General features: G+C 34.4%; 1 pseudogene; it reads left to right on the forward strand.

The window, feature by feature from the left end:
- LOC119868307 overlaps positions 1–24317 on the forward strand; it is a 50295-nt pseudogene extending 25978 nt beyond the window's left edge.
- Positions 24318–25228: the final 911 nt, after the last annotated feature.

A 25228-nucleotide genomic window follows, 5' to 3' on the forward strand; every position in this document is an offset into this window, starting at 1 on the left:
CCTGGAATACTGATTTTGATTTTTTTTTAAAGTATTGTGAAGGAAATGTACTTTTAAGTATTTTGCTTTAAAACCTGAATGTGATTATCATTATTATACAAATATATGTGGCATTACTGACATATTTAAGTTTTCAGTACATAATGTACACTCCTAATTTAGAAACCTAAATTTATTTTTAAGAGCTTTCCATAGTACCTTGAAGCTTGTGTCACATAAGCTTAATGGACTCACTCAGCTTTGTGATGGAGAGAATCCACCAGGTGGATAGCAGTAAGCTCATGAGCTTTGAAGGGCTTATTTTGCTAGACTGCAACTTCAGCTTACTGTTTACAGTTGCACTATTCTGCATGCATTGATAATAATACCGCAAAGCTGTGATAATACTCATTGCAAAATGAAAATGTCTTTTGCCCCTGCCCTCCCCCTTTCTTTTTTGCATAAATACAGTAAGATGAGTTTTAACTAGGCGATGCTTGAATTAAACTGACAAATCCAAATGCCTGAAATTTAGTATTGCATTTATGGATTTCATCTACAGTATATCAGCATCAAAATGTCAGTGACAGTAAGTCACAGCCAGGAGAAGTTCCTATGGGTTTTGGAACTTTCAGTTCAGGTCATTGCTGTGTTATCTAGCATAGGTCAGAGGAACAGGACCCATGAGGATGGAGAGACTTAAATTCAGCATTTAAATATTCCTCCAAACTAGGGATTTACTCTGGTACATGAGAGAAAGAAAGTATATCTTTAAAAGGAACATGTATTTTTTTTTCAAAGAAAGAGAAAGGGAAAAAGCTAGTGAGATAGATTAAACCAGAATCCATTTTAGCAAAATAACATTCAACTGTCTGTGCTTCGAGGGTGCAAATAACAAAGACTTCGTTTACTTAGGAGAAATATTAAAGATATGTCCTCTTTCTCCTTTTCTTTAGAAAAAATAAGCTATTCAATTTTTGATTCATTTAAGTATGCTTACTCCTTTCATTGTTTTTAAGTATTTCTGCTTCTCTTATGTCTCTGAAAGCCCTCAACAGGCAGTTTAAACCAAACTATTTCAAATGTCTACATACATGTCTCTACTTATGTAAATTCCGAAAGGATGCTATTGAGAATACAAACTGTGCAAATGAACTGTGAATCATTTTTCAAAATAGTAAATAGTATGAAAATTTTTTTCCTACTCTGAAGGATCACACTTGGTTAGTGAAATAAATAGCAAAAATGTATTCAGAAAGCAACTCTCAATTAGAAACTGTACCATCACTTGCTATAGTCATATTCATGGTAGCCTTTAAATGAAGAGCTCTGTAAAGTTATTGTGTGGGTAGGTTGAGTTCTGCATTGCAGCACTGCATGAGGAAGGACACTCCTATGGGAACAAACTGACATTATATAACAATGTAACTACTGTCAATATAGCTTTGGGCATACGGGGAAAGAAAGGAATTATGGCAGAGATCACATTTCACCTTATACTTCTTAGAACTATGAAATTATATTGAAAATGAAATGGACAAATCCCAGATCATTGATTCTGTGGGAGTCTTGGCCCTTTGCTCGAATGATGGTGAAAAAACCTACTGCAGTAGGTTGCATTCCCTTGGCACCACACCTTCTTGATTCTACTTCCTTTTTCTTTTCTTTTATCCTTTCCCATGGGAAAAAAAAAGGAGAAAGAATCATTTGGGTGAGAAAAAAACTCAATTGTAGGTAGACAGTATTGATGGGGAAATTATTGTTTCATTTTCCTAATTTAAATGTTCTTGACCCACCATATTTTAAAGGCGGTAAAACAAAAGCAAGTAAAACAAAGCAAACCCCTACTGCCCAGAAGAAAATATCATTTTAATTAAAGTCTTATCTTGAAAGGAAGAATGTATTGTAGAAAGCACTGGAGGGGAAGAAAATTTAGTAAACACAATAAAACATGAATCTGAAAAAATCATGGGGTGGTTGGGGCATGGAAAGAGTGGGATGGTTACAGAAAAGATAACTTCAACAAGAAAAAGAAGGCGAGAACCAGGAAAAGGAAAAGAATAATGAAAGGAAGACCATAGATGTCAAATAATGTTTATTTCTTTGGCTGGGACAGGGGTAAATTATACTCTCAAATCAAAACACTTAGTGTGGTTATCTTTAAATCTAAGCTGCAGTATTATAGCTTCCACTAAACATAAAGAAAAACAAATTCTGCACATAGTTTTTCAGGATAAAGAATGAAAAGAGACAGAAGTTGACAATTTGTTAGCAATTAAGTAGCAATACTTACTTATTCTTGTAGGCAGAGAACACTAGGCTTAACCTCTTAAAATAGAGCATTTTGCTACTTTTGGAGAAATACAACACATTCACTTTATGCTTAGAAGACATGAGCATGTTTGGCACACTGAAACATCCATCCTTCTTTGCATTAGAAAAAAAATGAAAACTTGAAACTATAATTCAAATGTGAAGCCATTCTTGTAGGTATTTTCCTTAGAGTACAAAGTACATAACAGTGCAGAGTGAATTATGGATTCCAGAATATGACAAGTTTGATCAAATTTGCAAGAGGGATGGAAAGGCTATACAATAGTATAAGAAAGTTTCACTTTCATCTCAAGTATAAGAAAGTTTCATTTCTTTCATCTCAAGTAAATAATCCAAAGTAGCCACAATATACTTGTTAATAAATACATGAACAAGAAAATGTTACATTCATAGACATAACCTTAGATAACAAATTCTAATCCACATTCTTTTGATTCTCACAGCCATCCCGCGAGGTTTGCATGACAAGTTATATTTTCTCTCTTTTAAAGACAAAGAAGCTAAAGCTCAGAGAGCTGGAATAATTTACCCAAGATTAAAGTATAGAAAGTTGCAACTGAAATCCCAGTCTCTAGATCCAAGTTTATTACTTTTCCATCAACTATACTGCTCCTAAAATTACGGGAATTGCAATTAGGTGAAATTGAGTGTGGTTATCTTTATTTAAAAAAATATTTTATTTATTTATTTGACACAGAGAGAGAAAGAGCACAAGCAGGAGTAGTGGAGAGGGAGAGGCAGGTTCCCTGCTGAGCAGGGAGCCTGGGGCAGGGCTTGATCAGGGACCCTGGGATCATGACCTGAGCTGAAGGCAGATGCTTGACTGAGCCACCCAGGTGCCCTGAGTGTGGTTATCTTTAAATCTAAGCTGCAGATTTTGAGCAGAATTTAGATAATATATCAATGCTTCATCAATTTTAGTTTTCTCTCTCAGGTCACTGCTTATCTGAATGCATCATCTTATCCTTAATCATTCACAGCTCCTAGCAATATTCTGCCACAGATATGCAACCGATGTTCAATAAATACTTATTCTGTTCAATTACTACACAAAAAGCTTATACTTAGTAATCCATCTACTAAGCTGCTAATATTTCCATTTACCTTTTGATTTGACAGAAAGACTCTAGAATTAAGGAATATGTGATGTTAAAACCACTCATAAGTTACATCAATTTTATTTCTTCTCTTTTTTCAGAGATGAACTATAAACTCTTTTTATCTTTTAAATTCAGCAAGCTACTCATACATTCAAGAATATTATTATAAGGATCTCCTGATATTATCTCAAAACCTATTAGCTGCTTTTTGGGCATAAAATGCAAACATTAAAAAGTATGTCTGGAAATAAATATCTCTATGACAAATGTCTGCAATACTGGAAGTAGGAAGAAAGACAGGTTAGAAGCAAGAGTTTATGTATGTGCATATTCACTTTTTTCTAATCCAAAGAGATATATCAAACTTAGATTCAAGGCTGTTTTTTTTTTCCTTTTTGTTTTTAAGTGAGAGCACTTATAAATGCAATTAATTTTCTTAAAATGTATCAACCAAATTCAAATCATTTAATCCAAAGCAAAACATGATTTTGAAGGAAGCAATATCAAAATAGAAATTCCATATGATTTTTCTTAGATTTATGGCTGTTAAATGAAATAGAAGCCAAAAAACAGTTTGTTAATTGTAGGGAATCCTATTAAATTTTGCCTTCTGAAGTGGTATAGGCAGATGAGAAATGTCACAAGACGTTGTTCATGTCTAGCACTTCTGTTAAAACCAAAACAAACCAAAGCAAAAATCTCCTGTAAATTAATGTGAGAATTAATTCTGAGATGCTGTATCAAAGGTGTGGCAACTCCTTGTCACTTCTTAGGCACCATGTTTTATTGTTAGCATAGGAGAGGAAGAGAGCTACATGAAATGCTATAATTTAGTGCTAATATTTATTTTTCTATCTTTTGCACAGGATTAGAAGCTTTATGAAAGAAGTAATCATAGCTAACTTGTTCTCACTTTTATCTCCAATACCTAGCATAATGCATGACAGATGGCAGACAGTAGACATTTTAAATGAATAAACAATATCAAGAGAGAATAAGTTTGAAAGTAGAAGAATGCTTTACAGACATCCAGAAAATAAAAATATCTAAATGAGCACTGTAAGAAAATTTCTCTTACAGAAAATAGCCATTGTGCAATAAACAGGAATGAATGCAGTAAAGAGCCAAGAGCAGGTCACCCCCTTATACTGTGATTAGTTGGCTCATCAATAGAGAATAAATTTAATCAGTTGAAAAAAAAGTCTATCTTTCAGGTAAAAATCTGGAAAAAATAGAAGTCATAAGGAAAGGATGGAGAAAACCTGAACAGAGAAAGGAAAACAAATGTGGATACTTTGACACCAAAGAAGGCAAGACACAAAAATATAATTGATATCATATTATTGCATGTTCTGTAGTCTTCTGAGTTTACCAATCATTTCATTGTCAGTAGTTCTCAAAAGGCTTGTAAACACTAAAGCTGCAACCTCTCTGGCAGGGATAGAAGTGTGTGTGTGTGTGTGTGTGTGTGTGTGTGTGTGTTAGAGGAGTGGAGGGGTGAACAGCCACCTACATTTCAATAGTCCTTAGGTACATCAATGTGTAAGCATATCAGCCATAGGACTTTTTTTCCAATTTGAAGAGTTGTAGTTAAAATGAAAGAACAAACTATGGTACGCTGTGATGTCTAAAAAATAGCAGATATGTTCACAATGCTGCTGACACATCAAAAGAGGCTTATAGCCAACAGTAAAGCTTTCTGGAAAGTAAAACAATGACTTAGGAGAAGGCTTCTTTGGATTATAATTCAACAATCAATTTTGTGGAAAAGTGGTCATGCTATACCCACAGGAGATCAGACTGTTGTAACATCTTTTCTTTCACTTTATGAGAAAAATGAAAATGATCAAAATTCAGTCCAATAAAAGTAATTTTTCAAGAGAGTGAGTTCTTGGCTTAAGTACTTTTGTGATGTTATTTAGCGATTGAATATACATCTGTAGTCATGTATTTGACAATGATAACTCCAAGAAATTAGTAGGAGAGTAAATTATGTTTCATATAATCTTATAGACTGCAATACATTTTGGAAAGTATCCATCTCATAAAAAGAAGTTTGAACAAAGTCATTAGTCCTTACAGGGTTAGACAAAAGTTATTTTGAAATCCACTTAACCAAGCCCCAGGAATTCTGCATGATGTCATATATACTACTTTCAGTTGAACAGTAACCAGCAAAAGTTGGATGATTTTAGCCCTTATGAGAGGGATACATCTATTTTAGTCTACCATTGTCATCTTAGTGGCACTTAGTCATCGAGTATAAAATCTGATTCAAGGGAATCCCTGGATGGCTCAGCGGTTTAGTGCCTGTCTTCGGTCCAGGGCATGGTCCTGGAGTCCCGGGGTTGAGTCCCACGTCAGGCTTCCTGCATGGAGCCTGCTTCTCTCTCTGCCTGTGTCTCTGCCTCTCTCTCTCTCTTTCTCTCTCTCTCTCATGAATAAATAAATAAAATCTCTAAAAAAGTCTGATTCAAGAAAACAAAATAAAGACACCTGATAGCAAGATATCAGGGTAAGAATTACTTTACATATGTTCTGAAGTGTGAAACACTGCAATCCTAGATTCTCTCTTAAAATATTACTACAAATAGCTATTAATTACAAGTTCTTTTTAACAGAGCTCATACTAACCAGATATACCTCAATATCCTCTTCATTAAACAGTCTTAGAAATATCCTAGTTTATGTGCTCCTTAATGCAAGTTTTTTCATAAGACTGTAGTCAATTTCTGTATTCCATTTTCATATGTGAGCATTATTTGAGACTATTTCCAACCAGAGGAAAAATTCATAATACACACTAAGATGAGCTCTCTACTTTGTTACATATTTATAGTTTATGAGATTAATATTCTGAACAGATCAGTGGCATAGCATCCATGTAAATACGGTGAGAATAAATTTTCAGATAAACATGTGCCTAGAGTTAGTAAATGATGATGCAAAAGTATTAAGACATGTTTCTTGTGGCACCTGGATGGTTTAGTTGATCCATTCTTGATTTTGGCTCAAGTCATGATCTCAGAGTCATGGATCAAGTCCAGCATCTGGCTCTGTACTCAGCAGGGAGTCTGCTTGGGATTCTCTCTCTCCCTCTCTCTCCAGCCCTCCTCTAACCTCTCAAGTGAAAAACAAATCTTTAAAAAACAGGTTTATTTCATTCTGTGGTCTTTCTTTATAGTTCAAGTAGTAAAGTCTGAATAGAATGGACTAGAAGACAATCTTTAAGAGCTAGCAAAATTTTATAATTATCAACAAATTTGAGATTAGTTCTCTTTATTATTATAAATGAAAGTAAAGTACACTTATCTAGAATAAGGCTTCAATTTTTTTTATTTTTTTCAATGTTTTTTAAATAAACAAAATTTGAGCATATTAGTTTTCTTTATTATTACAAACGAAGTTAAAGTACACTTACCTAGAATAGGGCTTCAATGTTTTTTTAAATGCAATGAATTCTTCATTCTGTATGCTTTTGTGTTTGTAATGTATCCCTCAAATAAAACAGATGAAATAGGCATGATCTCTAGTACTCTGAAAGTCTAAATATAGCTTAATCTCTAATAGTTCAATACATTTAATGAATTTTATCTAAATTATTCCCAAAATCCAATCCTCAAACTTTCAAATTTATCCACTAAAAACAACACAATTTTCATGTACTCATCCATTTAACACTTGTGCTATATTTATTTGGTCCTTACCTCACATATAGTGTTTTCTGTGGTTGGTCAGTGGCCATTACAAGATTAAAGAGCTCTGACTCATTTGGTCAAAAGAGGTTCTATATGGTTTATCCAACTGAGCAAAGAGAAGCATGTGTCTGGGAGAAATGCAAAAGAGGAAAATATATAATTGTCTGTTTTCAATTGCTGGGCAGGTCTGGAGAGTTTGGAAATAAGAGTTGTTTCCAATCTATGAAGCTCAGGGTTTATAACGTGTGGGCCTAAATTGTGACAATGTGAAACAACATTCCAAATATTTTGAAAGTGCTCAAGGAAGCATAATTAACTTCTTTCATGAATGGAAAAAAAATTTTTTTTCTTCAAACTGGCAACCCAGTACAATTGATGGCATGTGAGGTTTAAATTATAGCATTAAGCAGGAGTCTATCTCCAATATGCACAATTGCTGTAGTTCACACTTGAGTGTAAAACTGGGAGAATATTATAGCCTTCCTGTATTGTAAATGCATATGTTCTTACATAATAAGAATTTATATTCATATGCATTCATATATTCATCCCTTAACACTTTTCTGAGATTTTTTTTTTTTAATTTGGGCACTTGCAAATGTAAAATGTTAGTGGGTGCCTGGATAGAGGAATTTTTTTTTTTGTTAGGAAAAAAACACTTTAATGATTTTAAAATGAAGTTTATTCTCCCTTTCAAAAATAAATGACACCCTATAGGTTACTTTAGTGAAGGAACAAGGACTTTCTAGAAAGGTCTTTCCTATTAAGCTAGTCAGTTGCATGGGACATTTCTAGTTTGTTTCTAACTCATAACTTATTCTGAACCTTGGCAGAAAAAAAATTACTATCACTATATATGCTATTTAAAAGAACAACCTTGGGATGCCTGGTGGCTCAGCGGTTGAGCGTCTGCCTTCCGCTGAGGGAGTGATGCCAGAGTTCCGCGATTGAGTCACATGTTGGTATCCCTGCGAGGAGCCTGCTTCTCCCTCTGCCTGTGTCTCTGCTTCTCTGTGTGTGTGTGTGTGTCTTTCATGAATAAATAAATAAAATATTTAAAAACATTAAAAAAATAAAAGAACAACCTTTATAGGTAGATATGATGAGAAAAAAGATGTGTTATATGGAGATAGAGGAGTGTTCATAAAAATAGTAAAATGCTAGACACACTAGTGTTAAAATTTAATTGGCCATGATTTTGTTTTATTTATCCATTTACTTATTTTTACTATTTGTTGCTTAAGTCCATTTGCCACAACTTTATTTTGTAGATGTGTACCTATGTTTGTAAGTCAGATCGCCTGTAATTTTCATTTCTTGTGCAATTATTGGTTAAAATAGTTCTAAAACTGAGTTGGAGATTTGAACTCATTTTCAAACTCCTGACAAGTTTGTATATTATAGTAATCTTTAATGTTTGAGTAAAATACTTAAAACCATGTCATTATTTTTTTAAATAATTATTATTGTGCTTATATGTAGAAGAATATGTATTTAAAAATTATGTTCAGTTTCTTTACTGGTATATTCTGATTTTCTATGTCTTTTTAGAATCACATACATCTCATTTGTGTTGCTTTCACCTTAGGTAGGGCCAAGAGCTTGTTTACAGTCCTTTTGTGGGTATTAAAAACCAAATCCTCTAGTTAGTATGATCTTTTTAAAATTTTACTCCATGTTTATGCATCCCATGCCCATTCTACCTAGCCCATGGTACGTGGCTGGCAAAGTATTGTTTTGTGTACTTATAAATCTACCTTTTAGTTTCTTTTGGTACATAGGGATTTCCTTTTGTTTCTTGGAAGAACAGATATTTAAATATGTATTTAAAATTTTGATTATCTTTTATCCAGTCTTCTTAGGTGTTTGTAGTATGAAAACTCCCATGTCAGAACAATTCAAGGAGGGACTGTCTATCAAGGTTCCAGAATTGTTCTGTTATAACACTGTCTCAGTACTGTTCTTTCCTTGGCTCACTTTCCTGCCCTCAAGTCCTGAATCTGCTTTAGTGAAGGTCATCTGTGACCCCAATGGATTCTTTCTGTCCTCATATCCCTACAACATGACCTGGCATATAATCTGTACTCAGTAAATGTATGTGATGTGAATGAATCTTATTTAACATCATAGCATCATTTGCCACCTCTACCTTTCATATATATATATTTTTATTTCTTTGACTCTTTTAACAAAGTTAAGAGAAACCAGAGGGATTTCCTTTTACTTCTCTATATACTCCGCCCTCTCAGATTTCCTCTTTTTAAATGTATCCAATTAAGTGTTATTCCTTCCCAAGTAATTATTCTCTTTCTTTGCAGCTAAACCCACTACATTCTCTTCAGTTTTCACCACATGTTGCTGGTCTTCAAGTCTTTATCTCCAACTCAGATTTCTTTCTTGACATTCAGACTAATATATAGAACAGTCTGGTAGGTGGATATCTAACAGGTAACTTAAACTCACACGATTTAAATTGAATAGAGAATTTCCCCTTTACAATTTACTCTTCTTCCTGTATTTTCTATTTCATTTCTCTGAGGTAGGATTTTTTTAGTTAAATTTTTAATTTAAATTCAATTTAGTTAACATATACTGTATTATTAGTTTCAGGGATAGAATTTAGTGATTCATCCATTGGATATAACACCCAGTGCTCATCATAACAAGTGCCTTCCTTAATGCCCATTATTCAATTACCCCATCCCCCCACCCACTTCCCTTCCAGTACCCCTCAGTTTGTTTTCTATGATTAAGAGTATGATTTGCCTCCCTCTGTTTTCATCTTATTTTATTTTTATTTTCTTCCTCTTATATTCATCTGTTTTGTTTCTTAATTCCACATATGAATGAAATCATACGGTACTTGTATTTCTCTGACTGACTTACTTCACTTACTAGTTCTATCCATGTAATTGTGAATGGCAAGATTTCATTCTTTTGGATGACTGAGTGATATCCATTGTATCATCTTTTACTAATTCTTTCCCTCACATTGCCTGCCAATCCAAACTGATCTCCAAATCCTGTGAATTATGTCTCTTAAACATCTCTCTAGTCTTTTTCTTTCTATTTCTATAACCGTTGCTTATTTAGACTCTTATCATTTTATACTTTTATTATGGAAATATCCTCATCTCCAACCTCAGTTTTTTTTTTTTATTGGAGTTCAATTTGCCAACATATAGCATAATACCCAGTGTTCATCCCATCAAGTGCCCCCCTCAGTGCCCGTCACCCAGTCACTCCCACCCCCCGCCCACCTCCCTTTCCACCACCCCTTGTTCGGTTCCCAGAGTTAGGAATCTCTCATGTTCTGTCTCCCTTTCTGATATTTATCATTTGAAACACTATTGATGTTTTTTAATTAAAAAAAATTAAATATGTCTAATGAAACTGAAGTTCCCTAACAATATGAGGAATGGATTGAATCTGAAATATGTTTCAAACCCAACAGGCTGCCAAATTAAATGTTAAACTCTAAAAACCTGATACCTGGTAGACATCCAAATCCACTTACCTGTTTATTGAAATCCCTTGATACCATGAATCCTGTTTAACTTATCTCTATTTCATTTTCAAGAGGAGGTAGATTGCTGCTGTTTGTTTGTGACAATGAACTGCTCCATAACACATTATAGTAAGCAAGTGCTATATACTGCTTTCCTTTCCAATCCTGAGCTCATATAGATGATGTGAGGAAAATTATTTTTTTCTTTCATGCTTTTAGCCATTCTGTCAGATATGTTGTTTATAGAATTAGAGCTTTTTCCTTTCCTTTTCCACTTTACCTTTTCCTTTCTCTACAGATTTTGCTTTGACATAAAAAGGAGATATTAATGGAACACTCAGTTCTTTCCTTGCTCTTCCATTGGTCTTTGACAATTGTGTGCATAGTCTTCTTTCCAAGGACTTATAAGGACTTTACATGGTCTTCACTAATGAACTGTCACTAATGAACCTCTATACTCTTTCAGGATAGCAAATACATTTTTCATCACTCCTGAAACATGGAACTTCTGACTCTGGAGGTTCTTATTGGCAAGGATAGCCTTTGTCTTCTTTCTCCATATACTGTCCAAAGTGTTGGCACTTGACAAGCAAATATGTGCTTATTTCAAGAAAACGAATTGGCTTTTCTCACCTAAGTAAAATGACCTTGTTATTTATAGCTGCTGTCTGGATTCTATTGTTTTTAATTTTTAAGTTAAAAAAAAAGTCTTCTTTACAGTTAAATCTACTTGAGTTTTCATTCTCTTACTGCTTTCCACTTCCTACTAGGAATAAATGGCTGTTTTCTAACATCAAACTATTCTGGACACATTTTTTTAGTAATATTTGTGGAATTCTAAATATCTCCTGATTGTCAAATATGTGCATAATTCCCCAGTCTATATCCAAACTATGAAGGAAAAAGGTCATTGGACTAGTTCTCACAATAAATTAAAATATACATATTGTGAGAGAAAAAAGAGTAAAGAATTTTAAAAATAGCATCCAATCTTGAGGGAATCATGTTTTATAAATATAATAACCAAATATTACAAATATTATTTATCATTTTGTTGTTTTGATTTATTTGTTTTCAGGGCTTTGAACATTAGAATCAGCTTTAAAAAGTTAGAGTAAGTCTTTTAAAACTGTTTTCAAAATCACCCCAGGAAAGGTGTTGAGTCACAGAGAACACATCTTTTCACCTTTTTGTGAATCAGGATAAGTCAGCTTGACTGATTCACTGTCTGACCACTGGACAAGGTATAAATCATGTAGGAAAATGTCAGTTGAAATGTTAGTGCACTTTAAAGTCATCCATTGAATTTTCAGTGTGTGTCTATATCATCTTCAAAAATTCTCAGCATTAAAACGCAGGTGTAAAGCAACGAACATGTAGTCTTCATTATCTCTCTTTATATTCAGACCTATGTCAGAACGAGTATGGTTAAAAATTAATGCATGAAATAATGCAATGAAATTTTTGCTATATCTGTTTATCAGATGGAAATCAATTTAGCAAACATTGAACTCCTTGCCTACTTCACTCTAAAACAAATAAATAAAAGCCAAAAGAATTTAAACAAAGGAGAACCACAAGGAATCTATAGACAGTGGCAAAAAAAAAGTTGTAACTAACATATAAAAATAATGTCAGTTACTAGGATGGTTATTTTTTCCCCATAAGAAGAGCTCAGGTACTGTATTAATCATGTTTTGGCAACAAATCAGAAGACAGTTTCCTAAACATTTGCCATATCATCAAGAGATTTCCATTTCAACAATATGTTATCAGACTATATTTAGCCAGTGATGTCCATACTGTATGGAAAGCAGGTTAACAACAGAGTCTGAAATACTTATTTTAAATTTCTAAAATCAACTCTGAATTTGAATGTTTTATAAAGTAAATACAAAAAAATATGAGGCAGAAATTTGTATAGATGATAATTAATAGCCAAATAAAGTAATAACTCAATGTGGTAAAAAATGGTGATTATTATAGCTAACATTATAGAAAATTAAATGTATGGTGCTACCAAACATTTCCCACCAAAGAAAATTTAAGGAGAAATTATAATAATTTTCCAAGCATTTGCTGAACTGTTGCATACAATATACTATACACCGTTAAATGTCATTAAAATGTAGTAGTTCAAAGTCCTTAGGGTTTTACAAATTTTCCAATTTTAAAATACATTAAAGTAACAATATAAACCAATTATAAAATACCTATTATTTTAAAGCAATTAAGGTAGAAAATCTACTTCTGTAAAGACAAGAAATGAAGTACTTGGCATCCATTAACTATTGCCACTACTTGAACGCAACCTCCACCAGGAGAGGGCCTTAGTGCATTTACCACTGTATCCTCAATATCTAGGAGAGAACCTGGCCTACCAGAAGCACACAACCAATATGTGCTGAATTAAGGCATACATATAGAGTTGATAACCAAATTAAATGTCTTATGACTGAACTCTGAAACAGATCAGTGTAAAAGGAAATACTTTGAATAAACTGAATGAAAATCATTGTGATTTTACAATACTTCAATACTTCACAAAGAACTAGATTTCCAAACCCATATTTATAAGATACTTATGCTTTATACACAAACTACTAAAAAGATGGTTGTCTGTATTAGTTTGCTAAGTCTTCTATAACAAAGTACAACAAACTAGGTGGCTTAAACAACAGAAACTTATTTTATCAAAGTTCTGGAGGCTAAAAGTCCAAGATCAAGGTGTCAGTAGGGTTGGTTTCTCCTAAGCCTCTCTCCTTGCCTTGTTGATTGTCTTCTTCCTGTGTCTTCACATGGTTATCTGTCCATACATGCTTCTGTCCTAATTTCCTCTTCTTATAAGGACATCAATCATATTAGATTAGGGAACTCGTTAATGCCTTTATTTTAACTTAATTATCTATTTAAAGGCCATATATCCAAATGTAGTCACATTCTGAGACACTGAGGGTTAAGATTTCAACATATAAATTTAGAAGGGGAAAGATATTCTTCAGCTTATAACGCGTCATGACACAAAAGATGGAGTAGGGTTACAAGACAAATGAACAATGTATGAAAATCATAAAATATAATTTAAATTGTGAATAACTTGCTCAATTTTTAATGGCCACAAAGATAAATGGAAAGATAACAAAAGGCGATGTACAATGACAAAGTAGCAGAATAAATTATAATCACAAGTGTTGAAGTGACTTGAGGGGGAAAAAAAAAAGACATGTACCATATGTATCAGGGAATGTTTCTTGAAGTAAGAATCTTTTTTTGTTTGTTTTTTAGGTCAATAGTTCCTTAATAAGGGCTCCAAAGTTCTCAAAATGTTAATATTTCTACAGGAAATTATCAACTTATTTCTTCTCAACCAAGACAAATCTATTAAACTGTTTATTCCCATGGAGTTATATCTACAATAAATAATCTAGCAGATGGCTAATACACTGGCAACTCATGGCAGTATATTAAGATTTTAAGGAATTAGATGGGTCTTTTTTGGATACTCATAGAATTTGGTACAGAACTGCATACACCAAAAGAACCTTATTATAAAGTTGTGTGATAGTGATACTCTAGTGTCTGAAGTAAGTAGATAAAAAATGTAAGAGGACAAAAAGCTTATATATAATGAAAAAAAAATAAAATTCCTGATTTTACACACTAAAAGCCAAAAAACTATATCATTTTCTAATTTTTATTAAATTAGATGAAGGTGAAGTTGGAGCCTTTAGCTGGCTAAGCTTGGTCATGTCAATTTCAGAAAAAGTGCTTTATATTTATACTAATTTAATTCCCCTATAATACATAATAACAATAACTATTTGTTAGATTTCCTTCTGTTAAATTATTGTTATAGAAAGGATAAAGGTGCTCCAAAGGTCTGATGTCAAATAAACATGAAGGTTCAGGTAGTTTTCTGAACAAAAAATAAACACATTCTGAAGGTAAAGAGTAGTCAGATAGTAAATAGACAAAATATCTTATTTTGATTCATAAAAGGTAAAAAGGTGTGTTTCTGTTGATCTACACCTTCTCTTAGGTGATTTTGGATACAGTTTTCAAATACTGTTGTGATCTTTTTAGACTGAGTCTAAAATAGAAAATTTTAAATCAAGGAATCACAGACTCTGGTGAATACTGTTTAATTGGTTTATCTTAAATATCAATGGCCAAATCCTTCTTAGTCCTACCATGTTCCTAAACAAGATGTTAATCAAATACTAGATTTTTTTCTGAAGTCAAAATATGAAGCCTGAAAACCAAATTATCTGTGTTATTTCAAATACTGAAAACATTATGATCTTTAGGGATCCCACTCTTCCACGCATTTCCTCAAATGATAACTTTGGGGTCTAAATCTATTATCATGCTTCTGGACTGATCCAGTGAAGAATAACTGACTCTTGCATTTGAAGTATAAAGCATTTTATTTTCTTCATTGGAATACCTAGAAACCTTTGGAGCTTCAAACATCAACTTCTTGGACTGAGGGGTGGAAAATAAATTAGGAAGCTTCTGTTTTAAAAGTCAGGTTAAACTACTTAATTTGGAAAGCCAATAAGATGAGTCAATAAGGTGAATGAGAATAAACTCTTCCTACCACTTGTAGCAGGCCTTGCCTTTTGAGCTCTTTTTAAGAATCTAGATTTAATCTCTAATTATATACCTCAGGGAATTTAGATCCAAAATAATTCTGAGTCCAAACAAATGCAAGCTGTCATGGTGGGGCATGAAGTCAGGCTTGTCACAAGAACTTGGGTTTGCAACATTAAAAAAAAAAAAAAAAGATTTCCGGGGAAGTAACTTAATAGGCTCTAATCCTCGATTAAACCTCAGTTCAGTAAATCATCTTTACACCCTCTGGCTGCTTAAACTAAGGTCAATCTAAAATAATAAAAGCAGAAACTACACTAAAATAACATTTATTCCTTAATCCGTTTGTTAGTTGGTAATGTTGAGACTTGTATTGAATAGAACATAAAACCAGTAAGATTTAATGGGAAGATGTAAGAGGGATGTGTTACATAAAAGTCTGGAGACATTAGAGTCATCTTTTCTCCTCCATCTCCCTCACATTCCACGGCTTATTCATCGGGAAACACTGTTGTTCCATATTCAAAATATACCTGGCATTTGACCACTTTTATCACATCCACAGCTTAACTACCCTGCTCCTTGCCCTCACCATCCCCACCAGCAATAGCCTCCCAACTGGTATTGCTGCTTCCCTTCTTATTTCTCTGTAGTCTATTTTATATTTTTATATTTTTTATTGGAGTTCGATTCGCCAACATATAGTATAACACCCAGTGCTCATCTCTTCAAGTGCCCCCCTCAGTGCCCATCACCCAGCCACCCCATCGCCCCACCCACCTCCCCTTCCACTACCCCTTGTTCATTTCCCAGAGTTAGGAGTCTCTCATGTTCTGTCACCCTCTCTGATTTTTCCTACTCATTTTCTCTCCTTTCCCCTATAATCCCTTTCATTCTTTTTTAAATTCCCCGTATGAGTGAAACCATATGATGATTGTCCTTCTCTGATTGATTGATTTCATTTAGCATAATACCCTCCAGTTCCATCCATGTTGAAGCAAATGATGGGTTTTAAATTAAGAAACCAAAAATGATCTTTTAAAAGTGAAAATCAGATCATACCAGTCTTCTGTAAAGTCAAAGTGTTCACAACAGCCAATGAGGTCCTATATAATTTAGTCCTCATGATCTCTCTTTTTTTTTAATTTATGATAGTCACAGAGAAAGAGAGAGAGGCAGAGACATAGGCAGAGGGAGAAGCAGGCTCCATGCACCGGGAGCCCGATGTGGGATTCGATCCCGGGTCTCCAGAATCGCGCCCTGGGCCAAAGGCAGGCGCCAAACCACTGCCCCACCCAGGGATCACCCTCATGATCTCTCTGACCTATTATATTATTCCCCAACTTATTATTGCAGCTCCAGTCACACTGGCCTCTTTGCTATCCTTTGAACATGCCAGGCATGTTATATCTCCTTAGGGGCTTGTTTCTTCTGCCCAGAGTTTTCTTCTCTCAATATCTATTTGTCTAATTCATTCACTTTCATCAAATCTTTGCTCAATGTTACTTCTCTGTGAAACATTACTTGATTGCTGCAAACCCCACCCTGCCTTGGTTCTTGTAAACTTTCTTATTCTACTTTACTTTTTTCTTGACAGTGCTTATCATTTTCTATATACTATATATTTTCCTCATTTATTTTATTTTTTTTGTCTCCCCCTACTAGAATATAACCACCTCAAGGACAACAATCTTACTCCGTTTTACCTCAAACAGTATCTACCAAAGAGTAAGCACTCAACAAATGTTGGCTGACTGAAGGGAAAGGTAGATGATGCTGATGGAGATGGTAAATCTGTGTGATACGAGGAAGGTTCTGAGAAAACATGAAGCCATTGGATCACAACACACCTGTAAGGTGTGTAGTATACTCATTTTACAGAATGACTCAGAGATTGAATGTTTGTCTGAGGTCACACAGTTAATAGTGCCAGAGCTGAATTTTCACATATGTCAGTAGGACTCCAGGTCAGATGGTTTCATGTCAGATGGTGCTAGAAGAAAGTTACTCAAGATAAAGTTTATCTGTAAAGAAAAACCAGATGAGGTGATATGACCTGGTACCTAAGATTCTATGTTAATCAGAAGTAAAAACCCCTGAAGGGGAAAACAGTTGTCAAGGTAGAGGAAAGAGATCCTGATAGATTTTCAGGGTGGTGACTATAGCTACAACTTATTTAGATTCACTAACCACTGCTTAGAAATTTGGAGGGTCCAGAAAGGAGGCAATGCCTCAGAAATCCTTGAATAGGAGCTTTACTTGACCCTGTTCTGCCTTAATTAAATTCTTTGTGGTAACTGAAAGTTGAGACACTGGCTCAAAGCAATTTCTTGAAGTTCCAAATAGAATTCAGACCTAGGGTATCATGCCAAGATCTATCTTTCAGGGAAAGGAGTTCTCAGCACACCCCTAATAGAACTTGAAGTTCTTTAAGACTTGACAAGTTAGAATACTTTTCCATGGAAATAGGTATCACTTCATGTCTGTACCCACTGTTATTTTGTGATTTATTGTTAAATGTGACTTCATGAGATTGGGCCCACTCAAATTATGTTATAGCTGTGGGAGCCAGTGTTGTTCTTTCCCTATTTAATGGTCCTGCCCAATCAAGGATTTTCATGCAATCTCCAACAACATTCCAATGTCACAATCATCTCCACAACCTTTCTGAGCAAAGGGTGTTGGTGAGCTCTAATAAACGTGATAGAACTCTCAGAAATACATGGACTATTACAGAGATACTTAATTTGTGGAACATGAGTCATGATTTTGTTTGTTGGGATAAACAATTGTGATGAAACAAAAAATCATGTTTCTCATTGAAGTGTATAAAGGAAAACAAAATTAAAAGATAGTTTTATCTTTTGCTGTATACCAAGTCATCCTGAAACTTAGTGACTTAGAACAAAAATTATTTATTGGCTCACACTTTTGTGGGTCAAAAATACATACACCTAATGCATTGAAAGACATTCCTTCCAAGCGTTAAGTATCTATTGAACAGCCCAACCTTCTGTCAGAGCATTTAGGTAAGATATAAATTGAAGGAGAAGGTGAATACTACATTTTGTTATTTCTCCTCATGTGGTCATTCATCCTCAATATGGCTTGCCTAGGCTTCTTCACATAGCAGTGGTAGGGTTCTTAGAGAACAAGAGTGGAAGATGCAAATTTTCTTGAGGACTAGGCTCAGAACTCACACACTTTGACTTCTGTGACGTTGTGATCAGAGCAAGTCACAAGGCCAACTTATATTCATAAGGTGGGGAAATAGACTCCACCTTTTAAAGAGAAGAGCTAAAAACATTGGCCATGTTAATCTATGAAAGATATCTACTTCTTAGACATCAGAGATAATAACTTAAAATCAGATCAGGCAGGAATTGAAATGTTATATTAAGAAACTTAAACTTTACCCTGAGGTGAAAGGGGAAATACTGGAAGGTTTTGAGTGGAGAAATTGATATGATTAAATGTATGTGTTAGAAATATCACATTGACTAAAGAATGGAGAATGAATTAGAATAAATTCAAGAACAAGTGTGAAGGCAGTAGTACTGTTTAGAATCATATTATGATGGTCTATGCAAGAGGTGGCTTGATCCAGTGTACAGGCTATGAGATGAAGGAGATATACAAATTGAATATATATATAAATATTCAATAGATAAGAACCATTAGGATCCTTGTGAAGATGGCAGTGAACATAAGTGAGTAAAGAAATCAAATAATAATGATGGAACTTAAAATATTAATTTGAGGTTATAACTTTAGCTTGTTTGCATTTTGATTTTTTCAGGCCCTATACTAATATTTAAACTTGTATGGATGATTTCCTATTATTAAACAACATTATCTTTGAAGTTGCTCAATTATAATATTTATATTATTAGTTAATGTGTCACTAATATAGCAGAGTGCTTAAATATAATCTTGTTCTATAACACAGATAATGTACATTTCTTCTTGACTATTTAGAAGCAGAAAATAGGTATGTGTTCTACCTGTTAGTATTTTGAGTTAAATAGAATATCCAGGTCTTCATAATGAGCCAACAAGAACAACTAGAATTTTTCTAAAATGAAACCAACATTCCTCTGAAGTTTAGATTTCTCAAGAAATTAACAATGTTCATTAATAAAATTAAGCATTTCTATTTTCCGTGGTTGTTACAATTAACATTCTGTACCCTGTTACACTCCTCACAAAGTAGACTTAGGTTTTACAACCAATACAGTACTGTTCCATTCAGGATCACTAACTTCATACCTTTTAATAGTTGTAGTGTGGTGTTCTGCATGATGGTTTGGTTGCTAATTGGCTTCTTACAAGGTTTTCTGCTGAGGTATAGTTTCAGGAGATAGCACTAGTTTATTCTAAAACCAGAGGATGACATCTTACTCTCCTTGAGGTCTTTTTTCCTCCCTTCTGTGCTTCATCTTTGCCCAAGGGGAAAACCTGCATAAATGGAAACACTTCCCATGCATTATATATCTATTGAACAGCCCTACCTTCTGTCAGAGCATTTAGGTTTATATCTTATAAACCAAAGAACAAGGTGAATACTGTATTTTGTTATGCAATTACCATCTAATTTTCACATAGACTTTCAAGTCTAAGTGATATTCGTATCCCTTTTGCTTTTATTCACATTTATCATTATAAAAGGAAAGTAAAGGTTTTAAGATGTTGGTTTCAGAGAGGCAGGAGGTGTTGTGAAGTCTTATTACCTTTATATGTGCTAATATAGCAAACACTTTCCTCCATCTAGCAATAAGAAATACAAAAGTAATATCTGTTAAAGTTGAGTTGAGACTGAAGTTTCACCTTCAAATAGAATTTTTATCTCATCTTAAACTTGAAATAAATCTTAGTAATACCCTCCATCCCTACAACAAATTAGCTCACATTAGAAAGCCAACTAAATATAAAACAGCTGTGTGCACATCATTCTGCTTGATTGTACATTTCAGTTCATAATATGAGTAGCCTTGTATGCAAGCTGAATAATCCATACCCAAAGGGTATTTTGGTTGGTAGCTGATAGATTTATATTAATTGAGAAAGTTTGAGAAGTAGCTCCCCAAACTACAGTAATGAGAAACAACCATAATGTTGCGCATCACTGATTATTTAGCTACAAAGGAAATATTACTTCCCAAACCTGATTTGCCCTGGTACTAAAATGTATGTTTATTTCAAATGGACAAATTAAGGAGTACTGGTTTTCAGGATAAGACTGCAAATTATTTCTTTGAGGATCAGAGAGGAATATTTCCAAATGCAAGTTTAGTTCAAAAGTGAACTGATATCATTTCTGAGCTGTCATTTAGATTTCACTTGATTGTAATTTAGAATTCTATTTTACTTAATTTTAATTCTTGATTTTAGCAGTAACATTACACTTATAAAAGCAGGTTGGAAGAGGGGTGGCTTAACAGAGCAGAGTTATCATACCTTTTACAACTATAGCACCTATCACAGTGTTTGGTATATAGTTGGTGCCCAGTAAATGTTCATTTTTATTGATGAATGACTACATCAGTGTCAAAAGAGTCTGGGATTTACAAAATGCATGATAAATTTGAAAAATGGTTACATCTAACAGAAGAATTCTACAGATAAAGTATGGGGTAGTTTAAAAAGAAATCCAAATTGAAAATTAGGACAAGGCAATGCTTTAATAGTTAAATGATCTTGGCCAAGTTAAGTAACCTCTTTGTGCCTCAGCTTTCTCATCTTTGAAATAAAGCTGTCTATACATGAAAGGTTCTTAAAATAATATCTGACATATGTAATCATTAAATTGATATCAGTTATTGTTATGATAATAATGAATACATATTTCATTCTAAACTCTTTTATTAATCAGAGTCTAACCAGAAAACAGAAACAACTATAAGTACCTAAAGCAAAGGGAATTTAATGTAGAAAATTTTTACACAGGTTATGAAAGATTTCTAAGAGGCTAACAAGGAATGATGAAGCAATTGAGTAAATAACAAAAGCAGAATTTTGCTACAGGATTGGACTCTAAAGTTAAAGGTAGAAGCAGATGTAACTAGAACTAGAATCTAGAGGTCAGAGCCACTTAGGGGAATCTAGAACCATGGCAGGTTTCTACAAAGGAAACTGGAATCATGGACACCAAAAAAGAGGGAAATAAATACTATGGCTTTGCCTTGCTGTTCTCCATTATCTAATCAGTGACTTCCATTGTTCAAACCCATTTAAAAGCTAGTTTACAAAAGAAACTTGGAAATGCCACCTATAGGGGTCAGCATCTCACGATACAGAGTAGAGCAGGGGAAGTATGAGAAATGGATTTGAGAGCCAATAGACCAAGGACTTGTACAATCCCACATTGGTTGTTTCCTTGAATTATTACTCTACAAGTCTCTCTCACTAGACTATAAATATCTTTGACAATACAGTCTGGGTTTCATTCTTTTTTGTGCTCCTGACCCCCTTCTCCTGTCAATATTGTGCTTTGCACATTACAGGTGTTTGTTTGTAAGTACTGGTGAAAATTTTTCACATAGATATGAATCTCTTAACTTCTAGTACATGGTTACTTTTTTCCTATGTGAACAGAGGATATTTATCAATTATGTCTGCTTTTCTTATGCAAGATATGCCTTTTTATGGAGATGCAAAGCTGACTGCATAATACCATAGCTGCATGTCTGCACTGATTAAGAATTAGCAATATATGCAGACCAGCTGCTTGAAGCCCTGTGTTTAGAAATCCTACTTATTTGTTGAATTCTCTAATTTACTCAGGGGGTGGGGGAAGGCTCCTTTACTTCTGAAATAAAGCAAAAGAATAACATAACTGGTATGTCTAGTATAGAAATCAAATGCAGTAGTTTTCACACTTGTCATTTTTAAAAAAAAATTCTTTTTTTTTATTGGAGTTCAATTTGCCAACATATAGCATAGCACCCAGTGCTCATCCCATCAAGTGCCCATCACCCAGTCACCTCCACTCCCCACCCACCTCCCCTTCCACCACCCCTTGTTCGTTTCCCAGAGTTAGGAGTCTCTCATGTTCTGTCTCCCTTTCTGATATTTCCCACTCATTTTTTCTCCTTTCCCCTTTATTCCCTTTCACTATTTTTAATATTCCCCAAATGAATGAGACCATATAATGTTTGTCCTTCTCTGATTGACTTATTTCACTCAGCATAATATCCTCCAGTTCCATCCACGTCAAAGCAAATGGTGGGTATCTGTCGTTTCTAATGGCTGAGTAATATTCCATTGTATACATAAACCACATCTTCTTTATCCATTCTTCTTTCTATGGACACCGAGGCTCCTTCCACAGTTTGGCTATTGTGGACATTGCTGCTATAAACATCGGGGTGCAGGTATCCCGGCGTTTCACTGTATCTGTATCTTTGGGGTAAATCCCCAGCAGTGCAATTGCTAGGTCGTAGGGCAGATCTATTTTTAACTCTTTGAGGAACCTCCACACAGTTTTCCAGAGTGGCTGCACCAGTTCATATTCCCACCAACAGTGCAGGAGGGTTCCCCTTTCTCCACATCCTCTCCAACACACACTTGTCATTTTACCAACAGTAAGAAATACTTTTTATATTGTGACCCCATACACACAGACACACAGACACACAATTGAAACAGATGTTTGCAAATGTGCCATATAATTCATTCCAAATTGTTTTTAAAATACTGGTTAAACCCATCAAATTGATTTCACAAGGCATCAATGTGTTATGATCCACAGTTCACAAAACACAAGTCTAATAGGATTATGCCCTTGGCAGAGATTGGAAGTTCATGCCATCTTAAGTTCCAAGCCTCTCCCTTGGTAGAGGTAATAAAAGAGGGCAGAACACTCTCCATCTATAGGTGGAGCCTGAAGAGCCTGAGTTCCAAGACCTAGAGTAAGGGCAACAGCCCCACCCTCACCCTTCCACCTCTTCCTTGCCTACTGTCTGCCTCAGTCACCAGCTCTAAGCAATTTGGGCAAGTGAAGATTTTGTCTGTAAAGTAGAGGGAATAAAACACTAAACATAACATTTAATTATGTTTTAGACATTACATTTCTTAGTGTTTAAATTCCTTTAACCAGTCTCTGTGGAGACTAAAACTTTCTTTTTGTGATTCACACAGCAAATCATCATCTGGCCCAGACTGGAGAAGCATTCTTTATTCTGTCAGATCCTAAAGCAAAAAGTAAAGAGACTAACTAGAAGTCATAGTGGAAAATATGTTCAATTCAATTTGGCAATCTATTATTGAAAAACAAGAAGGATATCATTATGGTAAAATCAAGGACTCTTCCCTTTTGAATATCACCTCAGTTTCTGACGGTTCACAAAATTACATTTTTAAGTTCAGTTTTTTCACAAACTTCAGAATTTTTATCAAGCTGTCTGAAAACAAAATGTTTTTGCTCCTTCAACACAGCTGGCAGATCTGAGAGTATTGTACATAGTTGGCCAAATGTCAAAAGATTACATAAAGCATAATGCATTTTATATGGCTTTAAAATATGAGTTTTCCTTTTGGCTTTTGGCTTAGAAGAGGCAAAGGTGCAACTGTCTTCCATCATCCCAATTTTAGGATATTCTGACACCAGCCATCTCCATCCTATCACCTAAAATCAATCCAAACAAGATCAAAGTCACATACCTGAGGTGTACCCTTGGGGAAGTTGGTGCCACATCTGCCCTGGCCCCAAAGATTGGCCTGTTGGGTCTGTCTCCAAAATAGATTGGTGATGACATTGCCAAGGCAACCAGTGATTGGAAGGGTCTAAAGATTACAGTGAAACTGATCATTCAGAATAGATAGGCCCAGATTGAAGTGGTACTTTCTGCCTCTACTATGATTATGAAATCCCTCAAGGAACTGCCAAGAGACAGAAAAGAGCAGAAAAATATTAAGCACAGTGGAAATGTCACTTTTTATGATATTGTCAATATTGCCCAACATATGTGGCACCAGTGTTTAGCCAGAGAACTCTTTGGAATCATTAAAGAGATCCTGGAGACTGCCCAGTCTGTGGGCTGCTATGTTGGTGGCTGCCACCCTCATGACATCAATAGTGGTGCAGTGGAATGTTCAGCTAGTTAAGAACCACAAAGGAGAATATTCCAATAAAGGATCATTTGACAAAAAATAAAATAAAATACTCAATTAAATAAAGAAATAAAAAATATTTAGGAAATATGAATGTAACTCCATGCTATAGAATCTTTTAGAAACTTCATCATGAATTCTCAGGTAAATTCTGTAATCGATTTTTAGTGCTGGAGCACAATTATCCCCTGCTCATTGTCATCCCAGTTCGTAAAACAAATATACTCATCCTAACCAGTCTGGGATGGTATATAATTCACAATAGACAAACTTATCACATAAGCACATGTCCACTACTTCAGTGACCTTTATCTGAATATAAAATTTGACTCACTGTCTTCAAGACAAAGTCAACTCCTGAAATAGCTATCTATGCTTATGGAAAGAAAAAAAAAAGGCACTTAGATAAGCTTAAAAATATTTCTGTCTTTGGAATATAATCAAAAGATACCTGAGAAATAAAATGGATATCCATGGGTAATAGCACTATATAGTTGGGGTCTGGAGTCTGGTTCTAATTCTGGCTCTGTCATTTAAACAGATACATTGGGAAAATTACTTCACTAATCCTCATTTTCCTTATCATGTAAAATGAGGCTAATAAGAGTGTAACTCACAGAGCTATTGCAAGATTAAATGAGATTATATTTGGAACAGGATTTAGATCAATGCTTGGCACATAGAACACCTGTCAATAGAAAGTATCAATGATAATAAATAGCCATGCTATAATTAGAATAATGATTATTATTAACATATACTTAATTTCTCCTGGCTCAGCCTTGAGCTTTTTGTCTCATCATATGATTGTTGGTAGCCCAGGACTCTGCTAGAAATCTAGATAAGCCAATGGAATTTTACTAAGAATGAAGCACATACTCATATTTATATAAGATGGAGGTAAA

The sequence above is a fragment of the Canis lupus genome, chromosome X (genome assembly GCF_011100685.1).
Source record: "Canis lupus familiaris isolate Mischka breed German Shepherd chromosome X, alternate assembly UU_Cfam_GSD_1.0, whole genome shotgun sequence".
In the NCBI taxonomy this organism is placed as follows: domain Eukaryota; kingdom Metazoa; phylum Chordata; class Mammalia; order Carnivora; family Canidae; genus Canis; species Canis lupus.